We start from the raw sequence: 15,771 nt of genomic DNA, 5'->3' as shown, positions 1-15,771 counted from the left end.
TACAGCAGAACAATCAACCAGCGGTGGAGTTTGCCTTGCACTTTCGCACACTAGCAGCGCAAACTGGCTGGGCTGACGACCCCCTAAAGACCCTCTATCGCAAAGCACTGAACCCCGAATTACAAACTGAGCTAGCGTGTAGAGATGATGGGAAGTCTCTCGATCAGCTCATTGATATATCCATCAGGCTGGATAATCTGCTTTGTTCTCGCAGACCCCCTCATGTTCCTCTCTCTTGTCCCAGTCAAGAATCCTCTCCAGTTACCTCATGCCCTGCCAAGCCTGTGCAACTAGGTCAAGCCCAACTAACCAGTGAAGAGCGAGACAGACGTATAAAAAATAATTTGTGCCTATATTGCGGATTTTGTGGTCATACCAAGGTCAAATGTCCCAATAAGCCAAGCTCCAAGACACTATCAGTGAGTGCAACCTCTATTCTCTCTAAAAACAGTAATGCTCTTATTGTACAAATTTCAGTGTGTTTCGGGAACACCACTATTCACATTGTCGCACTGGTTGACTCAGGAGCTGCTGGTAATTACATGGATATGGCAATTGCCTGTAACAAAGCCGTTCCTCTAACTTCTTGTGATTCCCCTCTAGCAATCACGGCAGTAGACGGACGCCCCCTAGGGAATGGAAATGTCACTTTCCGCACTGACCAACTGTCAGTTCAAACAGGCTCGCCTCATAAGGAGTAGATGTAGCTTCTCATCACCACATCTCCTCAACACGCCATTATCCTTGGTTGGCCCTGGTTACAAACCCACAATCCACTCATCTCCTAGAAAACGGGTGAGATTTATAAATGGAGTGAATCTTGTCTACAGAATTGTCTGTGTTCTGTTGTTCCCATCCAGCTCAATACCATTGTTGCCGGTTCTGAGACTCCCGAAAAATCCCTGATTCCCGATGAATACAAGGATCTTGCTGAGGCATTCAGTAAGAAAAAAGCGCCAATGAATTACTGCCTGGCACCACGCCCCTTCGTAGGAGAATCTTTCCTCTTTCTCAAACAGAAACAAAAGCTATGAACGCTTACATAAAGGAGGAGTTGGAAAAAGGACATCACCGGCTTCTGCAGGCTTCTTCTTTGTGGAGAAAAAAGATGGAAGTTTACGCCCCTGCATTGATAATCGAGGCCTGAACGAGATCAATGTTAAGTACCGTTATCCATTACCTCTGGTCCCAGCCGCTTTGAAACAACTACGTTCTGCCAGGTACTTTACCAAACTTGATCTCCGCAGTGCCTACAACCTTATCCGCATAAAACAGGGTGATGAATGGAAAACCGGGTTCTCTACCACTACTGACCACTATGAATACCGGGTGATGCCCTTTGGCCTGGCAAACAGTCTCTCTGTCTTTCAAACATTCATAAACAAGGTATTTCGAGACATGTTGAACCAGTGGATCATTGTATACAGTGATGATATCCTTGTCTATTCAGATTTCCTAGAGGAACATATTCGCCATGTCAGAGACGTATTCCAGAGACTTTCCCGTTGACAACTTTGGACTGTATCTCGACTATTTATTGCCTGCCGCCTGCCCTGAACTCTAGCCTGCATCTTGACTTTGATCCTCGCCGTCTGCCTTTGAGCTATGCCTGAATACTCACCTTGTGTTTGCCAGCCGCCAGCCCTTCAACTACCTACAACTGTGTTTTATGTGAGTTTTCACACGCTTAACATCTGTGTGCTGTTTGTTATTAAACTCTGTTTACTAAATATACTGCAAATGGATCCCTCTGTGTCAGACCCTCCATTACACATATAACTTAAATACAATGAACAATATAACTGCATTTATTTAATTAGGCAGGGACATTCTCCACATTTCTGCATGGGTTACCTCAGGGGGCTTCGGTTTCCTCCATTGTCCAAAGTTTTGTTAGTTAATGGAGAAATATCTAGGCAAGTGTTTTATTTAAAAAAAAACTATAAATTATATATATATATATATATATATATATATATATATATATATATATATATATATATATATATATATATATATATCTCAAAATTAAGTGAGTTCTTACTTAAAACAAGCAAAATAATCTGTCAGTGCACTAAGTAAAATAATCTTCTTTTTGGTTTGAAATAAATGTTTTACTTTAACTTTGATTGATAAGCTTATCTAAAACTCTAAGTAACAAAAGCTTTTTTTTAGTGTACATATTGGTGCAGATTTAACAGAAAGTACTACTTAAGCAATGTGCTCTTGCTACACACACTCACATAGAGGGCTGAGCTCTGCTAGGATGAAATGGCAAAAATGAGTTGTTTCTACATGATTTTTATCAGAATGGTTTCATAAATTTCAATTGCACTAATCTTTTATCTTCACAAACACAGTTTTTCCTCCTCATAGTGCATTGGAAATAGGAATTTCTGTTCGCTGGTTGCCCAGCATACTCAATAAACTTCAGCTAGTAAAAAATGCAGCTGTAAGAGAATATATGATTATATCACCTCAATTTTATCCTATCTACACTGGTTGCCTGTTAAGTTCCTTATTGATTATAAAATATTCCTTTCTACCTATAAAGCTTTGAATATCCTAGCTTCTGTTTATCTAACCAAACTTCTGTCTTGCTACAATCCAAACCCACTCCTAAGGATCTCAAAACTCAGGGCTTCTGGTAGTACCTATAATTAATAGTATCTGTATGCAGCCTTTATGATGCAAGCTGAGATTAGGGGTGGGGTTAGGTAAGCGCATTAAAAAGCATTAGATGCAGCTTAGATTGCACTGCACCAGGGGCCTCATGTATCAATGCTGCGTTCAGTACGCACAAAAACTTTGTGTACGCCAGATTTAACGCTTGCTTTTGGATTTACTAACGATGAAATGAACGTGAGAATGTGCTTTGGTCCACGCCAACTTCATGCCTGCCGTACGTGCATTTCTTGTATGTGCTTGTTTTATTTCCATTGGCGACTCCTAGAGGCAATTGTGTTAAATTGCACACTACAAAGTATCTTTGAGCCTTGCAATGGCAGCTGTATGAGACGGGTTCATCCACATGTCTAGCAGGTATAAAAGGTTTCTATACCATGCAGTTGACCAGCCAAACATTAAAGCGCAACTTGCAACAATCGCCAGTTTTTCTAATGTAATCGGAGCGAACGACTGCAAACACACATATAAAGGCGCCATCTGAAGATGAATTTGCATAGGCTACGTGAATCTGAAACATTTTCATTCAACATATGTGACACTCAAATGTGCTTAACATAATACACACACTTATTAATGATTCCTACTTGCCTTCCTTGTAATAAAGAGTAGTCAAATCTCATATGTAATGGGGAAAAAAGAAGAATGAGTTAATCAGACGCTGGATTCGAACCGGGTTCATGAATGAATGTGTCAAAACATGTTGCCACGCGCTTTCAGACTACGCCACTCGTGATGCTGATGTCATTTCTCTTTAGTTTTGTTGTCTCTGTCGATCAAACGGGTGGAAATCACTCAACTAGCTCATTCCAACGAGGTGTGCTATTTGCACTTAGCCTAAATAGACACTACAAAATTTTACACCTTTACATCAGACTATTTCTTTTTTAATTCAGTCACAGTGCAGAGTGCAATGTTCAGACCCCACAGTGTTAACCGCATCTGCTAAACTCTCCCGCTCTATTTTTTTCTTGTGGTATTAATTCCGGAGGAAAAACTTGCAAATAACACCTAGCAGGGGCGTAGATTTAGGGTGGACGGTGGGGACGTGTCCCCACCAATATCCACAAACTACCGAAATGTCCCCACCAATAACTTAATTCACTTAAAAACATCGCGCTGTCAGTATAAACCTAGACATGCCGAAAGGGTTAAATCACATTATCTCCCCGAGTCGCACCGCCCCCAAACACATATGAACATTGTGATTGGCTGTGCCTTTCCCTGCTGTCATGTGAGTAGCTGCTTTCAGATCATAGTTTCAGATACAAACAGCGCCAAAACAACTGCGCGCCGTGCGCGGGGGAATTTCCCGATGTGTAAAAACGTGTGTGCCTCGCACAAGTGAGGATGGAGGTAGCAAGAAGAGGTGGACACAAAGAGCTTTTTCCAACGAAAAGTGTAAGTTACATAAACTCAAGTTCGCTACTGAATGAGTCCATCATTATAATGTCCTTATGCTAGTGTTACGTTCAGTCTAACGTTAAAGCAGACTGATATAGTCTGTAAACAATATTCCCTGAAAACTAACTGCAGAATAAACACCTACATGTAAACGTATGACCCTGCCAGGTCTCCTAAAAAATCTCCAATTTTGGTTGAAACAATTTGTCAGAAAAACTACAGCCTGTGCTCCATCTTTTAATAATACTATGAGACATGTTTAATTTGTACGAAAAATGAACGAAAGTCTTTATTAAACTCTCTCTTTATCAGTTAATAAACATTATTTTAACATTACACTTTCAGGCCTGTAGCCAGCTTATTGAAAGGGGTTATTTGTTTTCTGAAAAACTGAACCTTTTTGCAGTTATTCACCTGATTTTCTGTTTAATTGAGGTATAAATACTTATTTTAGTGACATATTAAGAACTAATTTTTTCTGATTAATCTTGTTGGATAGTTATTACAACTAAACTTTTTAATGTACCAAAACTATTTCCTACCATTTTGTCAAATTGCTTAATTTACACATTTAAACTGTAAGTTTTATTACAGTTTTATAAATAATAGAATACTAGAAATTAGGACTTTAAATTCTTAGAATAAAGAAATGAAGTACAGTACAGATGCCAAAACCTAAATGCCATGTAAAATGAGCATTTTTCTCAGCTTCGTATATTTATGTTCAGTTATTTCACTTTAAAGGCAATGAAAAGAACGTATTTGTCACTATAAAAGTAAAATCACTGAGTCCACACACAGGAGAAAAATGCTTATTTTAGAAGAAAATATTAAATGGCATTTAGAGGTTTTTGCATCTAAAAACTCTTCAAATATGTAAATATACTTATTTTTAAAATCCATTTTTTTAATCATAATTTTCTTTGGGAAATCTGTTAAAACTTGATTTAAATTAAAAACTGAAGCCCATAGGCAAATAACCAACTGACCGGCGCAATCAACCTTCCTCAGTGAAAATTTGTCCATTTGAATAATAAGATAAATTCAAACATAATAATAATAATCCAACTTTTGGTCTTTCAAACCTACTGATCCCCCTGTGCTACACGCATGATTATTTATTTTAACTTAATAAATTGTAAGAAGAGAGGATTAATTAATAATACATTTTAATAGCAGTTAAATAATAAATAGCAATATATATATATATATATATATATATATTAGGGATGTGCGGAGCAGCCGATATTTGTATTTGTATTTGTTGAGGGGGGAAAAGTATTTGTATTTGTATTTGTATTCGAGTAAAATTCAAAATGGCGCAAATATATATATTTTTTCTATTACACTTCTAATTTACGTTATAGTGAAAGTATTGTTTAATTATACCCATTATATAAATTATAGATATGCAATATTGGCTGTTGTTTTTGAACATGTGATAAGAAATGTCATTGAAAAGAAAATAACATAGAAGGCATTATCTCATCCATGGTTAAACCAACAACTAATAAAATACCATTGTGAATATTATGAACCCCACCACCACCACCGTTCGTGTTGAAGGATACTGAAAAGACAATAAAAACAAATAATACTTCAAAAAACTGTTCTTTTTCTGAAAGAACTTCTTCCCAATGCACAGAATTCCAAAAACTAATATTAACTAAATAAATCTAAATAAAACCCTGCTCGGGAGATCTGGCAGAACAAAAGTATTCTATATAATACTAAAAGATACAGCCCTGCTATTGTCATCTGCCAGCCACAAAAAAAGACACAAAGTTTTTTTTTTTTTTTTTTTATGTTTGAAACTGACTTGCTGGGGCAGAATGTGGCTGTGTTGATGCTTTTAGGATGCTTTTAGTGCATGTGATAATACATTACATAGAAGGTTGCGCGGTGCTCTGTTCGAGAAGCGCTCTCTATGGCAAGCCTTTTTAGCATTTAAATCTTTGTTCTGACTCCATAAATATATTAGAGATATCTCTAATTATATTTTGTTTAGTCATAATTATAATTCCACTACTCAGAATGACAATTAGACATATCTGCAATTACAATTGTACTAGTACGAAATCAGATGAATTTTGACTAGTAAAAATTGTAATTGATATCTCTGAGTTTTTACTAGTCATAATACATTTAGAGATATCTTTAATTCATCATATTTAGAGATATTTACAAATATAATTAAAGATATCTCTAATTATTTACTAAAAGTCTAATTACAGTTGTAGATATCTTGAATTGGATTTTTGAGTAGTCAAAATTCATTTGGAGATATCTCTAATTACAATTGTGACTAGTCAAAACTTATTTAGAGATATCTGCAAATATTTTTCAATGGAAGTCAATGGAGGAATATGACTAGTCTATCATAATATATTTGCAGATATTTCCAATCTGACTAGTCGAATTATAATTATGACAAGTCAAAATATAATTAAAGATATCTCTAAATATATTTATGGATAGTCTGAACAAGGTTTAAATGCTAAAACGGCTTGCCACACGCTCTCATCCAGTAGCACAGTGGAGAGTTCTCTAGTTATATCCTTTCAGTCGTTTGTTATGCAGTGACATGCAGTCAAATATTTCGCCAAACAGTCCTTAGGGATGCGGTGACACGCAGTCAGATATTTTACCGGACAGATCCGCCACTTTTGGCGCGCATAAACAATCATAAAGCTCTCGTGCTGAAGGAATGAGGAGGTCTGCTGAAGGCGCGCAGCTGACGTGCAGTGAGGAGTTTGCGTCTTTAATAAACTACGGCAGTTTGCGATCACTGAACAGTAAGAATGATTAATAAATCCATATGAAACAGCCCCTTAAAGTCACGTCTCGCTTTCAGTTTCGGGCTTTGGCGCGTTTTGCCTCTCTCTCTCTCTCTCTCTCTCTCTCTCTCTCTCTCTCTCTCTCTCTCTCTCTCACTCACTCTCTCTCTCTCTCTCTCACGCGGGCATGCACTGTGGTCTCATGAGGAAACGCTGCTTTTTGATATAGTGCTTTTCTTGCTCCCGAATACAAATAATTTTTCAAGTATTTGTTCGAATCAAGTATTCGTAAAAACACGCTATTCGTGCCTTTCCGAATACCGTATTCGGGTTCGGCTCCACCCTTAATATATATATATATATATATATATATATATATATAAACAATATTCATTCTTGGCGGGGTGACTCGTCCCCAGTCCCCACCAATGTCAAGCGCAAACCTACGCCCTTGACACCGAGCACCTCCAATTCACATTCTGTGAAGTTTCTCTTCTTGCTTACGTTTGCCATTGCTTTTTCATGTGGTTTTGCCAAAGTAGAGTCATTACCATATTTATTTGGGGGAGGAGGCAGGGAGGGGTTTTGCGTTCATGCACGTGCGCTCAGATTTACGTTAATTTAAATGTACAAAGAGAATATGCGTGGGATTCCACATACGCAGTGTTACATCTGAATTTTTAGTGCGTACGCACATTTACAGCTTTGTGCATACGCAATGTTTTAGTATATATTCAACACAAATCTTCATACATGAGGCCCCAGGTCTGCATCCAGACCCCTCTCAAAGAATCAGCAGTTCTTGGATTTCTACCTTGCTTTAAAACTTTGTTTTCAGTGTGCATGATTAGGCCCTGCTTAACTTTGTATAACAAATTCTTTAATTCTTTATTATTATTTAATATCATTATTATTATTATTAATAATAATAATAATAGTAATAATAATAATAATAATAAATAATATTAATATTATCTTGATATGTGCATCTAATTCTGAGAACATGCATACTAATAAAGCAGTGTAATGCATACATATACAATATGTGTACAATTAGTAAACATAAGACCAAGGTAAATCACTTCATCAGATTTTTAAAAATGTAATACCAGTGAACATTCAAAAAGCCTAATTTTAATACAATTAGACACATTTGAGTTTTATTAGTACATTTTTATATAAGTTAGGATACTGTAGAAGAAACAAATAACAAGCACAGTTTTAAAAACTGAAAAAGTAATAAGTGTTTAATTTGTGAATATTTACATACTCCCCCCATTAGAACATATTTTCACAAGAACTAAATATTACACAATATCGGTCTGTGGGTGGGAAATAAATTGCAATAAAAGAAACCTATCGCATGTGAAAGTGATTAATTACATTGTGTACTTATAACTGTAAAACGAATAACAAAAAAATGATGCTGGCGCAGATTGTTCTTGTGATTTGTTTAGCTTGCAAGTTTAAACTAATTTTGAAAGTCACTGAACATCAAAGTTTGATGTTTCCAGCATGATGTTCATTACTTGAAAGATGTTCATTACTTGAAAGTTGAAACTACAACAATTGTGTAAGAATATACTGCACTTTAACAATTGTTTTTTCACCTATGTTGTTATGAACAGTAATGGCAATACAACCTTAGATTAGCTTTTTTTTCTCTTTTACCAACTATAATGTATTTATTTATTTATATTATTTATTTAGAACATTTTACATGTAATTTGTTCATGTATATAAACTACAATGCATTAAATGTGTTTTGTGTGCTTTTACTTACAGCCAGGTTGCTCTAAGCACCATGTTTTGTGCCCCAAGAACTTGTATGACCCTGTGTGTGGTACTGATGGAAAAACATATAAATCTAAGTGTGTTTTGTACGAAAATTTTGTAAGTACACCTAATTCAAGTGTGTAATGTATAGTTTTTATCTTGTTTGAATATTCTTTTAAACATGTTGCAGTAGGAAAAAGGACATCATATTAATCTCCAAATGGGGTAAATGCTGAGCCAGACCCACTTGTTTTATTGAGGATGGGACATAAAGGCTGGAACCACATTTTGCTCTTTAATGGTTTTAGTCATAAATATATATATATATATATATATATATATATATATATATATATATATATATATATATATATATATATTTTTTTTTTTTTTTTTTTTTTTCCTTTAAATAAAGCATTGATAAACAAGTCAGTTTTAGTAGAAGTAATCTGGCAGTATAAGGCATCTGGCATCTAAGTTTTTATCATGACTCTGGAACTGCTTATGTTTTTAAACCTGTTGGGGAGATAAAAAGGGCCAGTGCACGGTAGAGTTTAGCTCCAACCCTAATCAAACACCCCTGAACCAGCTAATCAAGCTCTTATATAATAGCAAGCAGAGATGTATAGTAACGAAGTAGAACTACTTTACTACTATACTTAAGTACTAAAATTCTGTATTTGTACTCTACTGGAGTTTTTTTTTTTCTCCTACTTCCACTTTTACTTTAGTACATATTTTCGATGAGTTTAATACTTTGACTCTGATAGATTTTTTATGTGCTGCATCGTTACACGTTACTAGGGGTGTCAAAATTATTAATATCTGTTCAGTAATAGATCATAACTGGTTATTACATACTGACGTCATTTATCTCCATGCGTGATGTTGCAGTAGAATACTATGGTGGAGGAGGCGAGGGCAAGTAAATAACTTGTTACTACAATGAAGGTGGCACAGTACACGAGTTGCTATTTTACTACTATGGAGAAATGCGGTTACATTAGCTTATTTGCTATAAATGCTCATGCTTTCTTCTGTGCATGTATTGGAGTTTTGTTGAATGCATTCAAAAAGAGTGTTTTCTTTGAGCAGGTCAAATTAAGGGAACAGTTCATATATCTTACTGCTGTATTAAAGAACAAAATTGTATTACAAATATTATATAAATATACATATATTTATAGATTTTAATAAAAAAAAAGCTTGTGTTGTGAAGAAAAAATCTAATTATGTATGGAAAGCATTGTCAATGCACCGAGATATTGAATTGAACCGAAACGATGGCATGATAATCAGAACCATACAAAACCGTGAGACCAGTGTAGATTCACACTCGTTACAATAAAGACCATTTTCTTGGCTACTGCATGGAGGGTGCCATAGTGACCAGCGTCCTCCTGTAGAATGTTTTGAACTTTCCCTTACAGCGTTTATAACCAGTAATTTGCGATCCAAAAATGGCTTTCAATAGCGTTTTGAGTGGATTACAGAATGTTTTTGTTACACACAACTTTAAAAGGTGTGTGTTAAAGCTGGTATAATCTGTCAGATCTTTGGTTCAAGCTTGAGAGAAAAACAATATTGTAAGCCATGTTTCTTTTCATTCTGCTTAATCACGTGCCCCAAAAAGATATTTAAAATAAACAAAACAATATGATGTCTTTTGACTGCTTTCTTTAATAACTACATTAAACAGTACTTGTACTTTTACTTTCAGTAATTGAGTAGTACATTTTGAAATAAACTACTTGCAATACTTAAGTACAAAAAAATGTAGAATACTTTAGTACTTCCACTTAATTATGGTACTTAAAGAGCAACTTCTACTTCTACTGAAGTCACTTTTTAATAGAGCACATATACTTTTAGTTAGGTCTGGGTCTCTAGTACTTTATACATCTCTGCAGCAAGAAACTTCCTGGCAGGTGTGTGAAAGCAAGTTGAAGCTGAACTTTCCAGGAAGCTGGCCCTCCAGGGTCGAGTTTGGACATCCCTGGTCTAGATAATGTCTTTACCAGTCTCTCATTTTCTTGAGCTGTTGCAAGTATACAACTTGATATGTTTTAAATAATCTGACAAATCTGAAAGGACATATTCTGAAAATGCATTTTTGTGTTTAATTAAATAAATTAACACTTAATAAACATTGGTGGCGTTAATCATAAATTAAGTTATTATTTCTGTTATTATTTTAAGTATACCTGTCTTTAAGATTTTGCTAAAAACAAAAGCATGAAATTAAATCATCACGGCTCACAACATGTATTCTCTTTCTGTGTGTGTGTGTGTGTGTGTGTGTGTGTGTGTGTGTGTGTGTGTGTGTGTGTGTGTGTGTGTGTGTGTGTGCGTGTGTGTGCGTGTGTGTGTGTGTGTGTGTGTGTGAGAGCGTAAGAGAGTGTGTGCATTTGTTTGCACTAGGGAGTTAAGTTGTAAGGTGAGATGGACCTTAATTTTAAGTGAGTTTACAAAAAAATAAATAAATAATAATAATAATTAATAATTACAAAATAATTAACATTGAATTAAGATAAACAACTTACATTTAAATTGCTGAAGTTATGTTCTAATAATTTAAATGACAGGCTGCAGCAGATTTAATAGGAAGTTTTCTTTTTCAATGTGCAGTAATAGTTACTACATTTCTGCCAGACGCCCCTTGTCTTGTCAGATGAAACCACACTAAAATAAGAGACAATGACAAAACAGTCAGTTTAAAGTCATGGTTTCCATTTTCATTTTGTGTATGTTTGGGTAAATTGTGTAGATTGTAATTTTCACGCAATGTTATTCCATTAAAGTGAATCCAATAAAAAACACATACATACATACATACATACATACATACATACATACATACATACATACATACATACATACATACAGTACATACTGTACAAAGGCAATCAGACTATTTTGCCATTATGCCTCATCTTTGTGTGGTTTAGTTTGAGAAGTGAAAGGGGGTCTGGCAAAAATGCATTACACAAAACACATGCATGTACAGTTGAAGTCAGAATTATTAGCCCCCCTGTTTATTTTTTCCCCAAATTCTGTTAAACAGAGCGAAGTTTTTTTTCTTACATTTCTGAATTTTTAATAACTCATTTCTAAAAACTGATTTATTTTTTTCTTTGCTATAATGACAGTGAATAATATTTTACTAGATTTTTTCCAGACACTTCTATATAGCTTAAGGGGACATTTAAAGGCTTAACTAAGTTAATTAGATTAATTAAACAGGTTAGGGTAATCAGGCAAGTTATGTGTATAACGATGTTTTTTTCTGTAAACTATCGAAAAAATGTATAGCTTAAAGGGGCTAATAATTTTTTACCTTTAAATGTTTTTTAAAAAAATAATAAAACAGCTTTTATTCTAGCTGAAATAAAACAAATAAGACTTTTTCTAGAGATGAAAAAATATCAGAAATAATTTGAACATTTACTTACTCTGCTAAATATCATTTGGGAAATAATTAAAAAGAAAAATAAATTCAATGGGAGGCTAATAATTCTGACTTCAACTGTATGTGATATCCAAAGTTATGTTTAACAGACCAAGGATATTTTCACAGAATTTCCTATAATAGTTTTTATTCTGAAGAAAGTCTTATTTATTTTAGTTTGGCTAGAGTAAAAACTGTTAATATAATATAATAAATATGTCATTATAATTAGTCCTTTAATAATCTTAGTCTACAGAACAAACCACGATGGCTTTCTTACGTTTTCTTTAACATAATAACCTAGTTTAGTCTTTAAATTGCACTTTAGGCTGAATATATTATCTTGCTAAATAACTAGTAAAATAATGTGTAAGTGATATAATATAATATAATAAAATACGACCATCATCAAAAGATATCATTATGGCAAAAACTACAGAAAAAAATGTCATTGGAAATTAGATCTTAAAAATATGCTTAAAATTGTGTTGAAAACAAATCTCTGTTAAATAACACTTGAAACTTGAAAACTTTAGAAAGAGGGCTAATTATTTTGACTTCAACTGAATGTCCCTATATAACCTCTCACACCCTCTAAAAAGTCTGAAATGACTATAGAAATGAACTATTATTTCAATAAGATGCCAAATTCCAGAGACATTATAGCAAAAAAACAAAAACAAATCCTTGTTATGATCTGCACTGTTAGACATTTCTGTAAATTACACAGTTATTTACTGTATTTCACCCAGTGTAATACTGCAAATTCCTTTTACGGTAAATAACTGTATTTACCGTTGCATTATGGGAATTTAGTGTGACGTCGAACAACATATACAGCGATGTACTGTATTTGTAAAAATTCGTGTATTATACTGTATTTTCCACAACTGCTTCAACGCCACCTTGCGGCGATTCGACTACTCTGCACCACATTTTGTCTGAGGACCCTGGAGCAATTCTGGAGGACAATTTATTAGTGTGCCTGAAGAACATACTGGATTTAACAAACTTTACTCTGGTAAGCTGAGGCAGTGTTTCATTTTACAGAATGTTTTGTGGACGAGAATAGAACAAAGTAAAGCATAAAGTTGGCTATTATTATTTTCTCTGGCTTGGCGTTATTTCGCCCATTTGAGAAATATATCATCTATTAAGATGTTACCTTTATTTAATTTATTACATTAACACTACTATTACTTTAAATATGACTGTTTATGACTATTAGCCATTGTTCTCGTCATCTTTTTATTTATTTACATAGGAACCGGTGTTGCAGCGGGTTTTGGTTTAGGAGGGAACCAGAGGTATGCAGACAGTTTTGGAGGACAATTAGCACGAGACAACGGTCCGGCAGAGAGTGTTTTCCCCCACAAGAATATGAATGAAAGACCAACAAATAATCCAGGTAAAAGCGCGTCTGTATGTGCTGACAACACTCGACATTGATTTGAGCACCTCTATTAGCATTTGTTTGCTCGGCAACATTGGCTGAAGCGATCTTAAAATGGTAATGTTAACTGTTAGCTAAACTGAGCTAAGTTTATACTGAATTGGACTCAAACTCATTTTAACGTGCAACGTTTAACTTATATTGATTTATACTATATATATTAGATGTTGTGAACTTATTTTTCTCTGGTTTAGAGTAACTTATAACGTTAGCTTGAGAAAATAACATCGCGACGTAACCTATAAGAACGTTAACGTAAATCTATAACGTTACAATATGCATAGAGGTAAAGTTGGTTTTATGTTCGCACATTCGTTCATTTAGAAGACTCTATACTGTTTACCATGTTACTTTGAATATTCGATCAGAATTAGCATGCCAGTATGACTTGAAATCAACATTAACACTGTTTATTTGACCGTGAGCATGTTGTACTTTGATAGTCATTAGCTGCTAAAATGATTTCGCTATTTAGAGTTTGCAAATAATACTTTTATGAAATTAAATTATTCAGGGGGAAGTCTGAATCTGCTAATATAAAACCAATTTTACCTCTATGCATTATGCTAATAACCACCTTTTTGCTATTTATTGTTTGCTAATTATTTTTTATCACAACTCTTGACATTTGGTTTAACATAATTGTTACCATTATATTTTTTTCTGTTTAGATATGGCACTGGCACAGCAGCAGGTTTTGTCTAAAGAAACAAACAGCATTTCAGAGGAACATCTTGATCAGCACAGCCTTATGCTTAAAAAATAAGCAAGACCAGTAAGCAACCAAGGTAAACAAATAAAAAAAAAAGTTGTGTGGAGGTTGTGGATTGTAGCATGGTATTCTTATCTGTATTTTTGGCTTTTTTATGGTCTCAATATAGAATACTGGGAGCCTGCCTGTGCAAACTGGACCTCATACAACAGTAAGTACTGTACATCTATTTGTTTCTCAATATATTAACGTTACTTTTAATACAAAATGTGTCACATGTTTAGTTGCTAGCTAAATAAAAAAATTGTTTTCCCTTTTTTATTAAACCATTTAGTAGGTTTTTTTTCATCTTTGTTTATAATATTTTTGAGCAGATTGAGGTCTGTCATGGGTCAGACATTTCAAAATACAATAATTAGTATTGGGATACATGCATTTGTCTATGTATTAAATGTCTTTTTCCCCATTTCATGTTGCCTAAATATTTTGTAATAAATAAAATAATAAAAATTTTTGTATAAATAATTCCAGAGGATGAAACAAAATGCACAGCAACAACCAGAGTGAGCCAGAAGATAGCAGGAGAAGTAGTGAAGAGAATGACAACCATGAACAACAGTGAGTTATCCTTCTTTCACCAGCTAACTGAGAACTTGGATTAGGTGAGACACTCTCAATAGTTGTATCAGTATTCAGTCAGTTTTAGTTTATTAGGAATACATAAAACAAATAGTCTAATCTGTCCTGCAGTGAATCAACCCATCACAAATGCTACAATGTTTTTGTAAAACCTTGTTAGGGAAAAAAATAAACAGGACATTCTGGTTAGTTCTCTTTTAAACATGGTAGTGAGCAGGTTATGAGCAGGAGCCAGTTGCTCAGTACCAGCTGAAAACTACCCCAACCTAGCTGCCATGCTTCAAAATAATTAACCAGTATATGATTTATTTTTTTTAAACAAGCTTCTTCTATGCTTATGTTAGTCTGTTTGTCCTTATCCAGAGTTCTTCATAATCCTGCACTGTTAGACATTTCAAAGGGTTTTTACAGTAACTTACTGGCAACACTGTTGCCAGTAAGTTACTGTATTTTAGATTTACAGTATACAACTGTAAATCCGTTTACAGCATGTTACCGTAGTGTCTGAAAATGGTTAACTACTGTAAAAACCTAAGTTAACAGTTAGCTACTGTAAACCTTTTAATTTTGTCCTAAATATTTTATAATATAATTTTATTAATATTATTTTAATACTATAGACCTAAAAAAGACACAATTACAAAATATTAACAAAATAAACACTCTTTATTTAAAACATTGGAGATGCTTAAAACAAGCTTAAAAATGTGTAAAAACATTACATTTCAATCATTCAAAATATTCTATTTTAAGAAAAAAAAACATTGAAAACGACAAAGCACATTAACATACATGTACAAAACTAATTTAAGTGTCTGACCTGCATATTGTTGAGAAAAAAAAAAACAATTGTACTAAGTACTACTGACATTAAACC

The 15,771-nt window shown here is 34.1% G+C and overlaps 1 protein-coding gene and 1 long non-coding RNA gene across 2 annotated transcripts in view; one reads left to right on the top strand and one right to left on the bottom strand.

Moving 5' to 3' along the window:
* Positions 1–15,771, bottom strand: part of immt (inner membrane protein, mitochondrial (mitofilin)) — a 905,839-nt gene that overhangs the window by 824,774 nt on the left and 65,294 nt on the right. The window lies entirely within an intron of this gene.
* Positions 13,446–15,277, top strand: LOC147840803 (uncharacterized). The gene is made up of 5 exons (XR_015507316.1): positions 13,446–13,498; positions 14,215–14,331; positions 14,425–14,466; positions 14,787–14,873; positions 15,258–15,277. It is a non-coding gene; the product is annotated as an uncharacterized LOC147840803 (long non-coding RNA).

The sequence above is a fragment of the Danio rerio genome, chromosome 14 (genome assembly GCF_052040795.2).
Source record: "Danio rerio strain M-AB ecotype USA chromosome 14, GRCz13ab, whole genome shotgun sequence".
In the NCBI taxonomy this organism is placed as follows: domain Eukaryota; kingdom Metazoa; phylum Chordata; class Actinopteri; order Cypriniformes; family Danionidae; genus Danio; species Danio rerio.
Note: the sequence above shows the minus strand (reverse complement) of the source record. Positions and strands in the feature narration are given on the sequence as shown.